Here is a 10,767-nt window from a genome sequence, read left to right as displayed (position 1 = left end):
ATGAATCACATTTATTGATTTACATATGTTGAGCCAAACTTGCATCACAGGAATAAAAACTACTTGATCATGTTGGATTAGCTTTTTCATGTGCTGCTGGATTTGGTGTGCTAGTATTTTGTTGAGGATTTCTGCATCTATGTTCATCAAGGATACCCAATAGATAATTGCAAAAACCCTCACCCCCTTCCCACCCTTCTCCCTTTTGGAGTTTCCAGTATCTATTTTTTCCATCTTTATGTCCATGTGCACCCATTGTTTAACTCCTATTTATAAGTGAGAACATGCAGTATTTGACTTTCTGAGTTATTTCATGTAAGATAATAGATTCCAACTCTATCCATGTTGCTGCAAAGGACATGATTTCATTCTTTTTTGTGGCTGCATAGCATTCCATGGTGTATATGTACCACACATTCTTTATCCAGTCGTCATTGATGGACACTTAGGTTGATTCTATGACTTTGGTATTGTGAATAGTGCTGTGATGAACATGTGAGTCTGGCTGGGTTTTTTTGACACAAAATTTCTTTTCCTTTGAATGGAACCTAGAAGTGAGGTTGCTGGGTCCTGCTAATTTCTGATCAGCTCCCATCTTGAAGTCTCTCCCAGAAGCATTGACCTTTTAAAGAAGAACTGTACAATATATATTTTTAATCGAGAGTAAAATAAAATGAGTCTACTATGATGGGAAACAAGGACAGCTTTCATCTTTGTGGTCAGCCCCCTCAAATTTCATCTCCAAGAAAGGTCAAAAGACTTATAGGGTCGAGTATTTGATATTCTTACACATTTTAGTGTCTTGGAGGCTCCAAATGCCAGGTTGGCATTGGCATTTTGATCGTCACTTTTCAGTTAGTAAAATTTCCAGCTACAGACAGAATTTCTCAGTCTTGGGGCATGAGATGACAGCAATTATTTGACTTTGAGAAATTGCAAAATGGCTTTTCTCTCCTTTGTGTGTTTTTCTTGGAGTCAATTAAGAGCAGGCTTTCCTGGTTGCTTAGATACTCATCTGTCACCTCTAAAGGTCCCATCTTATCATTTGATTACACACTTTTGACTTTTATTTCATTGCCACTGACTTTGTCAAACTTTACCCAAGCCCTAGTATCCTTGGAAACAGTGATAGTAAAGCGATCCCCCGACTCTTGGAGTTCTGGAAATAGCTTACTGCAAATAGCTACCTTTCCCTATATGACTTAGATAAGACTCGTAGATGCCCCCTTGTTTATCGAGGACAAGACCAGACTTGGTCTTAGTAGACAGAATGTTGAATAACCAGGGCTACTGAGCTGGGAGTCTGCCATGGAATATGTATATGTATATGTATATGTATATGAATCTGAATATGTATATGTGTGTGTGTGTATATATATGTATAAAGTGTATACACACCCACACACATATGTACATATTTCATGCTGCCTATTGTATTTCCTTACAACAGCATTCCTTTCCAAGATCCTTGGTGATTCTGAGATTTTGCCCCATCAGCTACATCTGTTCACTTGCAACCCATTTGCATAGTAAACCACAGGCCACAAAGGGGAAGTGTTTCTTGCCAAAGGGCTCAATCTGGACATTATTACCGCTAAAATAAAAACAGGGGTTGCAGACTCTGGAAAAGCTCTTTTGGCTCAAGGAAATAATCAACTGAATAAACCAAATCTACCCCCAAAGGCAAAGTTCACAGGGATTTAGTATAGTCAATGAGAATTTTTTTCCTTTTCATTCTAGCCTTAGCATAGCATTCTTGAGTCCTGTAGAGAGACATTTACATAAATAGTTTAGGAGGCTGGAAAGCTCCAAGTCTCAGTGTCCATGTGATTCTCTTATTGGCAGACTATAACTCAAATTAAATCTGAGAGTACATAATTCACATTAATGTTTTAAGGGGGTCTTTTTTGAACTGTTAAATAAGACAGAAACAAAAGAGTTGCATTATTTCACTTAGACTTTTCTTTGGTTCGTGAACTTTATTTTTTTTATGTAGTCCTTCTCCTGGCTATTTCCCAAGGCTTTCAGGACTCTAATTTGAATGGAAACTTACTGCTGGGGAGAGCACATCACAATGCCTTACAAAGATCCATCATCTGTCCTTTCTGTAGGGTACCATTCCACTCTCCGAAGTGAGGCATGAATTCAAAGGGAAATTGGAGACAGTGGTTCAAGTCTTATTGTTCTTAAAGGATACTGTCAAGTACAAAACAAAGGGCTTAGCAAGGAGAGACTTTATTTTACAGGTAATTGCAAGGGAGGGAGGATTGCAATTAGGGGAGGGGAAGTATTTGCAGTAGGGAGATTGCTTATGGGCACATGTCTCAAGAGTTAGGCAAAAAGGGTTTTACTTTTATAAGAAGTAAACAAGACTAAGAGCCAGGTGTTGGGGAGTCAGAGGCAGGATGATGCTATAGGACAGTCAGAGAATGTCTTACCCTTAGCCCAGCCTGTTCTTAGGAGGGGTGGTCTGTTGGCGCAAGCTGAGGGTGGGGTCAAAGTTCAGGTACCCATGGGAAAAGGAGAAGCTTACACAAAGTTTGATTCACAAGCATTTTGTTCCATTGATCCATAGGGAAGCAGTTCAACTTATCATTTATGAAGCAAAAAAACAGGAATTTGGGTGACACAGTTTTCAAGGCATCATCTCGGAAACAGAGATCAGACCTCACCAGACACTGACTTTTCAGCCTCCAGAACTATGAAAAACAAACTTCTGTTCTTTATAAATTACTCAAGCTGTGGTATTCTGTTACTGCAGCACAAACAGACTAAGATATAGTACATCTGCCAAAACAAAGAATTTAACATTGCTACAATACTGTTAATGATATTAGAGACTGTATTTGGATTTTCCACGTTTTTCCACTAATCACCTCTCTCTGTTCCAGCATCAAATCCAGATCCCACACTGCATTTGGTCATCATCATATCCTCTAGTCCCCTCTGATCTGTCACAATTTATTGTACTCTCCTTGTCTTTCATGACCTTGACAGTGTTAAGGAGCCCTTGTCTGGTGTTTTATAGGAAGTCTCTCAGTTTGATTCTGTCTGATGTTTTGTCACAATTAGGCTGGGGTTTTGGGATTTGGGGAAGGACATGACCGAGGAGAGGTGCCCTTCTCCTCACTGTATTCGAGGGTACACGATAGCCACGTGGCTTCGCCCTGGTGATGTTGACCTTGATCGCTTGGTTCAGGTGGTGCCTGCCAGGTTTCTTCCCTGTAAACTTTTTCTTTTCTCTTTTTGATGCAGGCGATTCTTACAGAATATGAGTTAGTTCACAGCCACCCTGTCCTCAAAATGTTCTAACAGCTTCCCACCTCATTCGATGCACTCGGGAATGTTCTTATGATGCCTGCTAGGGTGTCTGTGGCTGGCTCCTGCTGCTGCTGGGCTCTTTGCTCTAGCAAGTCCCCATTGCTACCCATCCCCATCTCACCCATATTGGCCTCTTGTTCATCCTGAAGCACCTGAAGCCCTCTCTGGTCCCAGGGCCAGTGCCAGTGCCTTGCGCTCTGTAGAAGCATTCTCCCCATGGCGTTGTACTCCTTTCAGGCTCTGCGTTTCCTGCTCAACCCGTGTAAAATGTCACTGTTGCTCAGTGCTCTGCCTCTCTTTCCTCGTGCCATGTACTTGTTTTCCCCATGGATATCTGTGCTTTTGATGACAGCAGCTCTGATTCTGTTCACTGCGCAGTCCCTAGCATCTACTATGGGTACAGCCCTGTGGTAGGAGCTCAAACACGTGCATGGCAAATGAATGAGTGAACAAAGGGAAGGTGATCAGTAGCAATCTCTGCATTTGGTTTTACATGCAGGTTGGGAACATGGGGTATTTTCTGCTCCAGAAAATACTGTTTTCTGGATGTGTATGAAGAAGAAATGCTTCAATTGCAAACTAGGAAACCACAGTGGAACTTTCATCTACCAAAATTTTCTATCCTATGTGCCAAAGTTTAGGGTTATTATGAGCTCTGTGACATTGACCTGAATTTAAATATCATGGTATTAAACCAATAAGTGAAAAATTTGAGAATTTCCTAAGAAATGAAATAAGGCAAATTTTAGTCAAATATTTATGTGCATAAACACCTCAGAGAATCACCTGTTATGAGGTGAAAGAACTTTGGGGCGCACACTCAGAAGTGGCAGTTGTCGTTTTGAAAGAGTTAACTTGGTTCATTTCGGTAAACCCTCTATATCTCAAGGAGTAGCTAGCTTGTTATAGGATTAAGCAAGAGTGAATCTCTTTCAGTATCTATTACCCAATAGAACAATGGGAATTCTCGGTGGGGAGCAGCTGTTGAGACGAAAGAAAACGACTAAGGGCAATTTTAATTAATATAGTTTCACATATTCATCTGCCTAAGTTCCCATGGGTTTTTTTCCTCCAATCCTCTGGATCTCTGGACAGTGAGGCTAATGGCCATTCTCATCTGGATGAATATTGTCAATGTGAAGGCATTTGCTCTTAATATTTGCTAAGGAACCAGTCTGTTTTCCCTTCTTTCTTTCTATTTGTGAACAAATATTTGGAGGAGAATGATTCTGCACCCAGCAAGTACTATATCATCCAGTATTTATGGGGCCAAAGGAATAGCCTGAAGACAGAGCAAAAGAAGGGTAGAAGCCACAAATATAAAATGCTTTATGACAGACTTTCCCCATCATTTATTGTGAGTAAGTGAGCATAATGATCAACAACCATCCCCAAAATGAGATCAGTAGAGGAACTCTGAAAAAGTTAAATAAACAATTATAGAATTAGTAGTGAATATTTTCATATATTATCCCAGTGGCTGTAAATAGAAATCTGTTGTTATTAGAAATGTTGCTTCTGCTAATGATATGTTTGGGAAAAATAAATAGTAACTATTGATGGTCCTTATTTCCCATTGTTGCTACAGACTCCAACTTTGATTTACCAATTTTGAAACTCAGTATTTCTGTATTTACAGTTACAAGGTCATTTGAAGAAGAGGAAAAGATAAATTTTCTTACCATCTGTGATAATAGTAGCTCACTTATACTCACCAGTGTAGTGCATAATATTAATTAAACACCAGTAAGCAAATTCCTAGACTAATCCAGTCTGCTTTTGCAATGTTTTTCTAGTGTTTTCCTTTTTTTCAGAGACTGCAATATATATGCTGTAAAGAAATTTCTATGTTCCTTTGAATAATGGATAATACAGAACTACTGTGTTAGTAACAGGGTCTCAGGTAAAACACTAAGAAATGCTTTCTCTGGTCAATAGAGTACTCATTACTTTTTGAAGATGAACATAAGATTACTTGAGTAGAACCTGAGGTCACAATTCTTCAGAAGAACCAAGAAATCCTTAATAATATGAGAACATTATTAATTTTGAAGAGTTATACTGCTCCTTTGGCAATCCAGTTGACATTACAATGATTTTTTAGCAAAGTTTCCAAATAGTAAGGAACAGTGATGTTCCCTATGTCCCCTAAATTCTTCTCCCCTCCAAATTATTATTACTAATAACTCCTTGAATAGTACACAATCTAATTTATACAGATACTCCACAAAAAGCTTTAACACAATTTTACATTTTGCCGTAGTTGCACTAGAACATTTTAAAAGAAACACAGTAGCCCAGAGGTGGTTCTCCAGCCGCCATGCCTTCCCTTTCTCCCAGAGCCGGTCAATGCTGTTTACATGATCTTTCTTAGGCCTCTACCATATAAAACCTTTTCTAAATTTTTAAAAATTCACATAAATAATTTATTTTACCAAAGACTTTTCAGCTTCCTTTTTTTACATTCCACATGGTGTTTTCAAGTTGACCCATGTCTAGACGAACAACTCTAGCGTGTTTGTTTTAATTGCCGTGGGGATTTCATTTTGTGAATGTATGAGCATCGATCCATTTCCCTATTGCTGTATATTAGGTATTTGTTGATTTGACTTGTTGTTTTCTACACCAAGCAGTGCTGTCGAAAACATCTATGTGCTTCCCTCTCTGTGGGCACGTGGAAGAATTTCAACTGCAGGCAATTGCAGGCTCAATGAGGCGGTTCAAAGTTGCCAAATGAGAGACCAAATTCAAAGCTAGGGCAAGCCCACATTCCTTCAGATTAAACATCTTTCTCATTGTACACTCGAAAACTACGAAACAATGCATAAAAGCATAGCCTGTACTTTTGGACAAAATCAGAAGACAATTACATCTTAAAGTTTTTTTGGTTGGTTTGTTTCTGTTAAGGAGGAGGTGGAGGTGTTTTTATATGAGTGCTAAGCGAACCTGGGTAATTTGAGATAATCAGCTGTAATGAAGCTTACTGGACAAAAATAAAGTAAAATGCAATTTGGGGCATTAATAACTATTAAATGTCATTGCCAGCATTGGCTATAAAAAAAAGACTGGCCGGGTGTGGTGGCTCCTGCCCGTAATCCCAGCACTTAGGCAGACAAAGGTGGGAGGATTGCTTCAGCTCAGGAATTTGAAACTAGCCTGGGCAACGTAGCAAGATCCAGTTCTCCCCAAAAGGAATAAAACAACAACAACGACAACAACAAACAAGTTTACAAAAGAGACTGTGCCTTACAAAAGAGACTGACTGATAGAGAAAGGTACTCAGTTCCCTAAAACACTAAAGGCTGAACTAAAAGGGCTGCCTTTTGAAGCCATACGATATAATTGCAGGGTTGAGAAGAAACCCTGCGGTTTGGCTATTAGGAGGATTATACACCAACCCAAGCACCATACAGTAAATGTAAACAGGATGGAGCTCAATGGCTGTTGAAGGGAGCTGCTTGGTCTCAAACAGAGCTGGGTCTCCCAGCAGGTCAGCTGTGCATTAAATGTGTCTTCTAGATGAGAGGTTTGCATCATTTGTGCCTGTGCTCACCATGGAGTGAGAGGCCACAAAATGCCAATCAGCCAAAGTCTGTGATCTAGTTCTTATGAGATGGAGAAAAGAGGGAAGGAGGAGCTTATGGGCAGAGAATCAGGATGGCAACTGATGGATCTAAACAACAGAAGAGCAACTGTGTTAATTTCTGTGCATTCTCTCCTCCGTGGAGCAGCTCTCACAGCCTTCACGTGCCATATGTGGTCAGCTGAACTGGGCTGTCTTCCAGTTCTGCTGTTACTTTGTCTGGATGTGATTTGGAGCATGTTTCATGAATTCTCATGAGCCTCCATCTCCTCAATTGTAAAGTGACAATTGGTAGGCCCTTCAGAGGGTGAGATGAGCCCTGTACGTGACACAGCCAACATACCAGTCACTGGTTAGTTCTCTAACCACTGCGTAATGTGTGCCTATTTGCATCCTGCTCAGATGCTGCTTCAAGAAGGCAGGGACTTTGAATTATTTAACACTGTATTAGAAACACCCAGACTTACTACAGCTGCATGCTTACATATAACCCATCATGGTCAGATCAAAGCAAAAAAATAAAAATAAAAAATAAGCGAAGAAGCAGCTTTGCCTGGACTGTAAGGCCAAGTGTTGCTCACACATTAGACATAAGCAAACTGCAATTAGAAAAGGGATGTCTGAAAGTCACCCAAGCTTGTGGAGCTGTTGGGCATATTACCCATCCGATTCCCCAAGCAGTGCACTCCAAGTGACAGTCGCAAACACAAATGGCAGATGTCCAACCAAAGACCTTTAAAAATGAATCTGACTGTGAAAAATACATAAAATATAAACTAAGGGGAAATGAGTCTGAGTCCTTTCTAGATGGAGAGGAGACCTCAGTACAAATGCCATGGAGCTTGCAGATGGGATTGTCTACCACAGAGACGCCTCTCCAAGCCAAGGTGACGTGGGTGCCACAGAGTGGAGCCGTAGTACACTTCACCTGCGCTGGCCTCTGCCACTGAGTCTTGTTAAAGCAAAACAAATCCAACTGAGCCTCCATGTATCTCCTACTAGGTCCTGTTTGTGGAAATAAACAGGAACAGGTGAGTATTCCCTAGCTGAAATGCGGCCTGGCTGTGGGACACTCTGCTGTAGAGGCCAGTGCAACAGTTTGTGCCTGGCATGACCATGGTACTGCCATCCGCTGTCCCCACGTGCAGGCAGAAAGGATTTGCCTACATTCATGCGGGATGTGTTCCCATGGAAACTCATAGTCACTGACATCTCAGATCATGGTGCCCACAAGGGGGTTCCTGACTGTGGCCTGTTCATCAAGGTAAGAAGCAGGCATTTTACCTTTCCCTGGTCAAAAGCAACACTGGGTGTATTTTTTCTCTCTCCTTCCTTATCTTTAGGAAAGGGCTTGAAAAATCCACATTGCCTGGGCGAGGTGACTCACACCTGTGTTCCCAGCACTTTGAGAGGCAGGAAGATTGCTTGAGGCCAGGAATTTGAGACCAGCCCTGGCCACATGGTAAGACCCTGTCTCTACAAAAAATTAGCTGGGCATGTTGCTGCATATCTGTAGTCCCAGCTACTCAGGAGGCTGAGGCAGGAGGATTGCTTGAACCCAGGAGTTCAAGACCAGCCTGAGAAACATGATGACACTCTGTCTCTACAAATAAAAAAATTCAAAAATTAGCCAGGTGTGGTGGGGCAAGTCTGTGATTCCAGCTACTCAGGAGGCTGAGTTGAGAGGATCACTTGAGCACAGGAGTTCGAGGCTTCAGTAAGTTTTGATCATGCCACTGCACTGTAGCCTGGGAGATAGAGAGAAACCCTGTCTCAAAAAAAAAAAAAAAAAAAAAAAATCAATAAAATAATAAAACAGAAAAATCCATATTGGGTGCTTTTTTATCTGGGATTGCCCTACAACACACAATGAAATTTCATCGAGATGCCAAAGATAATGCCGGGGAGTTAAAGGAGATTGTAAAATGGAGTGCAAGACTACCTTCTCCACGTCATTGCAAACTCATCTCCACTGGGTGTTTTTGAATTCTGGGTGATGTTCTTAATTCGATATCAGATAATTTTGGATATGGTGACAAATGGGTCACTGTATCTAAAATTGAGTCTCCTTGTGTGCCTTTAAAACAAAAACAAACAAAGAAACAAATAAATCAAAAGTTAAGAGTATAAATTATTAGCCTGGCTTTAAAATTAGCAAATGGATTCAATTTTCGTGCCTTGTGATCAAGATGCCCGGCTTGTTTGTGAATGTGTATCATAGTTTCACTGATAAGAGGTATACTGTTCTCTTCAAAACTATTAAGAAAAAAAAAATGCTCAGCTTAGTTCTATATAGTGATTTAGTATCTTAAGATTTTCGGATGTCTTTTATAATCATTGTCTTAATCATTCCCAATTCTGTTTTTTAAAGAGAAGGTATTTACATGTATTGTTATGGGCTGAACTGTGGTCCTCTAAATTCAGATGTTGGAGTCCTAACCCCCAGGAGGACCTCAGTATGTGACTGTATTTGGAGACAGAGCTTTTAAAGAAATGATTAAGGTAAAATAAAGTCATTTGGGTGAGCCCTGATCCAATGGGACTGGTGTCCTTATAAGAAGAAGAGATTAGGACGTAGGCAAACACAGAAGGATGACCACTTGAGAACACAGGGAAAGAGGGCATCTCCAAGCCAAGGAGAGAGATCTCAGGAGGAACCAGCTCTACCCACACCTGGATCTCGGACTTCCAGCCTCCAGGACGGCAAGAGAACAATTTCTGTTAAGTTCCCCAAAGGCAGCTAGGCCTAGCAAGCGAATGCACTGATCTGACATGGTATTTAAAGTGTTTCAAAACTTATGAAAGGAATGGAATTTGAAGGGAATAGTGTAGATGAGAAAGCTCCAAGTAAACCTGTAGTTTTAAGATGGTAAATATAGATCTGATTGACCTAAAGGGAAATCTGTCAATGTAATGTCAGGTTAGACAGAGCAAAGCTATTGATGGACATAAAAGAATGAATTTGCTTATTAACATGTCCTTAATTCCTCATCTCTGCTAATGGCAGAGTTTTCCAAATTGAGCACTATTGATCTTCGGGTCAGATAATTGCTTTTTATGGTGGGGGCCACACTGCTGTGTGGGCTGTTGAGCAGCAATCCTGGCCTCTACTCACTCTATGCCAGGAGCACCCCTATTTCCCAGCTGTAACAACCCCAAAATGCCTCCAGACATAGCCAAATATTCCTGGGGCTAAAAGATTACCCCAGTAGAGAACCACGGTTTATGGATATTGTGGGCGGCCAGAAAAATGGAGTACACGCTGTCGCTTGCAGGTTTTTCTAAATCTGGCCTGCAGATTTCCCGTGGTAGACAGAATAATGCCCAATCCTTTGCCCTGGAAAGATGCCCACAGCCCAGAACCTGTGAATATGTTGCTTTAGACCACAAAAGGGATTTTTGCAGATGTAAGTAAGATTAGAGACCCTGGGATGAGAGTATTTTGAATCATCTAGAGGGCCTGATGTTATCTTAAAGTATTCTTAACATCAGAGAACCTGCCCAACTGAGGTGAGAGGGAAAGAAACAGGTACGAGGAAGCAAGCAGGGTCTGAGAGATAAGGCTGCCTGCTTTGAAGACAGATGAAGGGACTGACAGACAAGGAATGCAGGTGGCTTGGGAGCAGATTCTCCCCTCTAGAAGGAAAACAGCCCTACTGACACCTTGATCTTAGTGCAGCAAGGCTTTTATCAGACTTCTGACCTCCCAAACTGTGAGATAATAAATTCTTGATGTTGGAGGCCATTGGGTTTGTAGCAATTTGTTATAGCAGCAATAGTAGACCAATTACACCACCTCCATCAGAATGCCCTGGAGTGGGCTACAAACCCAGATTCTTAGGCTGTGCTCCAACCTAAAGGAT

The sequence above is a fragment of the Piliocolobus tephrosceles genome, chromosome Y, assembly GCF_002776525.5.
Source record: "Piliocolobus tephrosceles isolate RC106 chromosome Y, ASM277652v3, whole genome shotgun sequence".
In the NCBI taxonomy this organism is placed as follows: Eukaryota; Metazoa; Chordata; class Mammalia; order Primates; family Cercopithecidae; genus Piliocolobus; species Piliocolobus tephrosceles.
Note: the sequence above shows the minus strand (reverse complement) of the source record.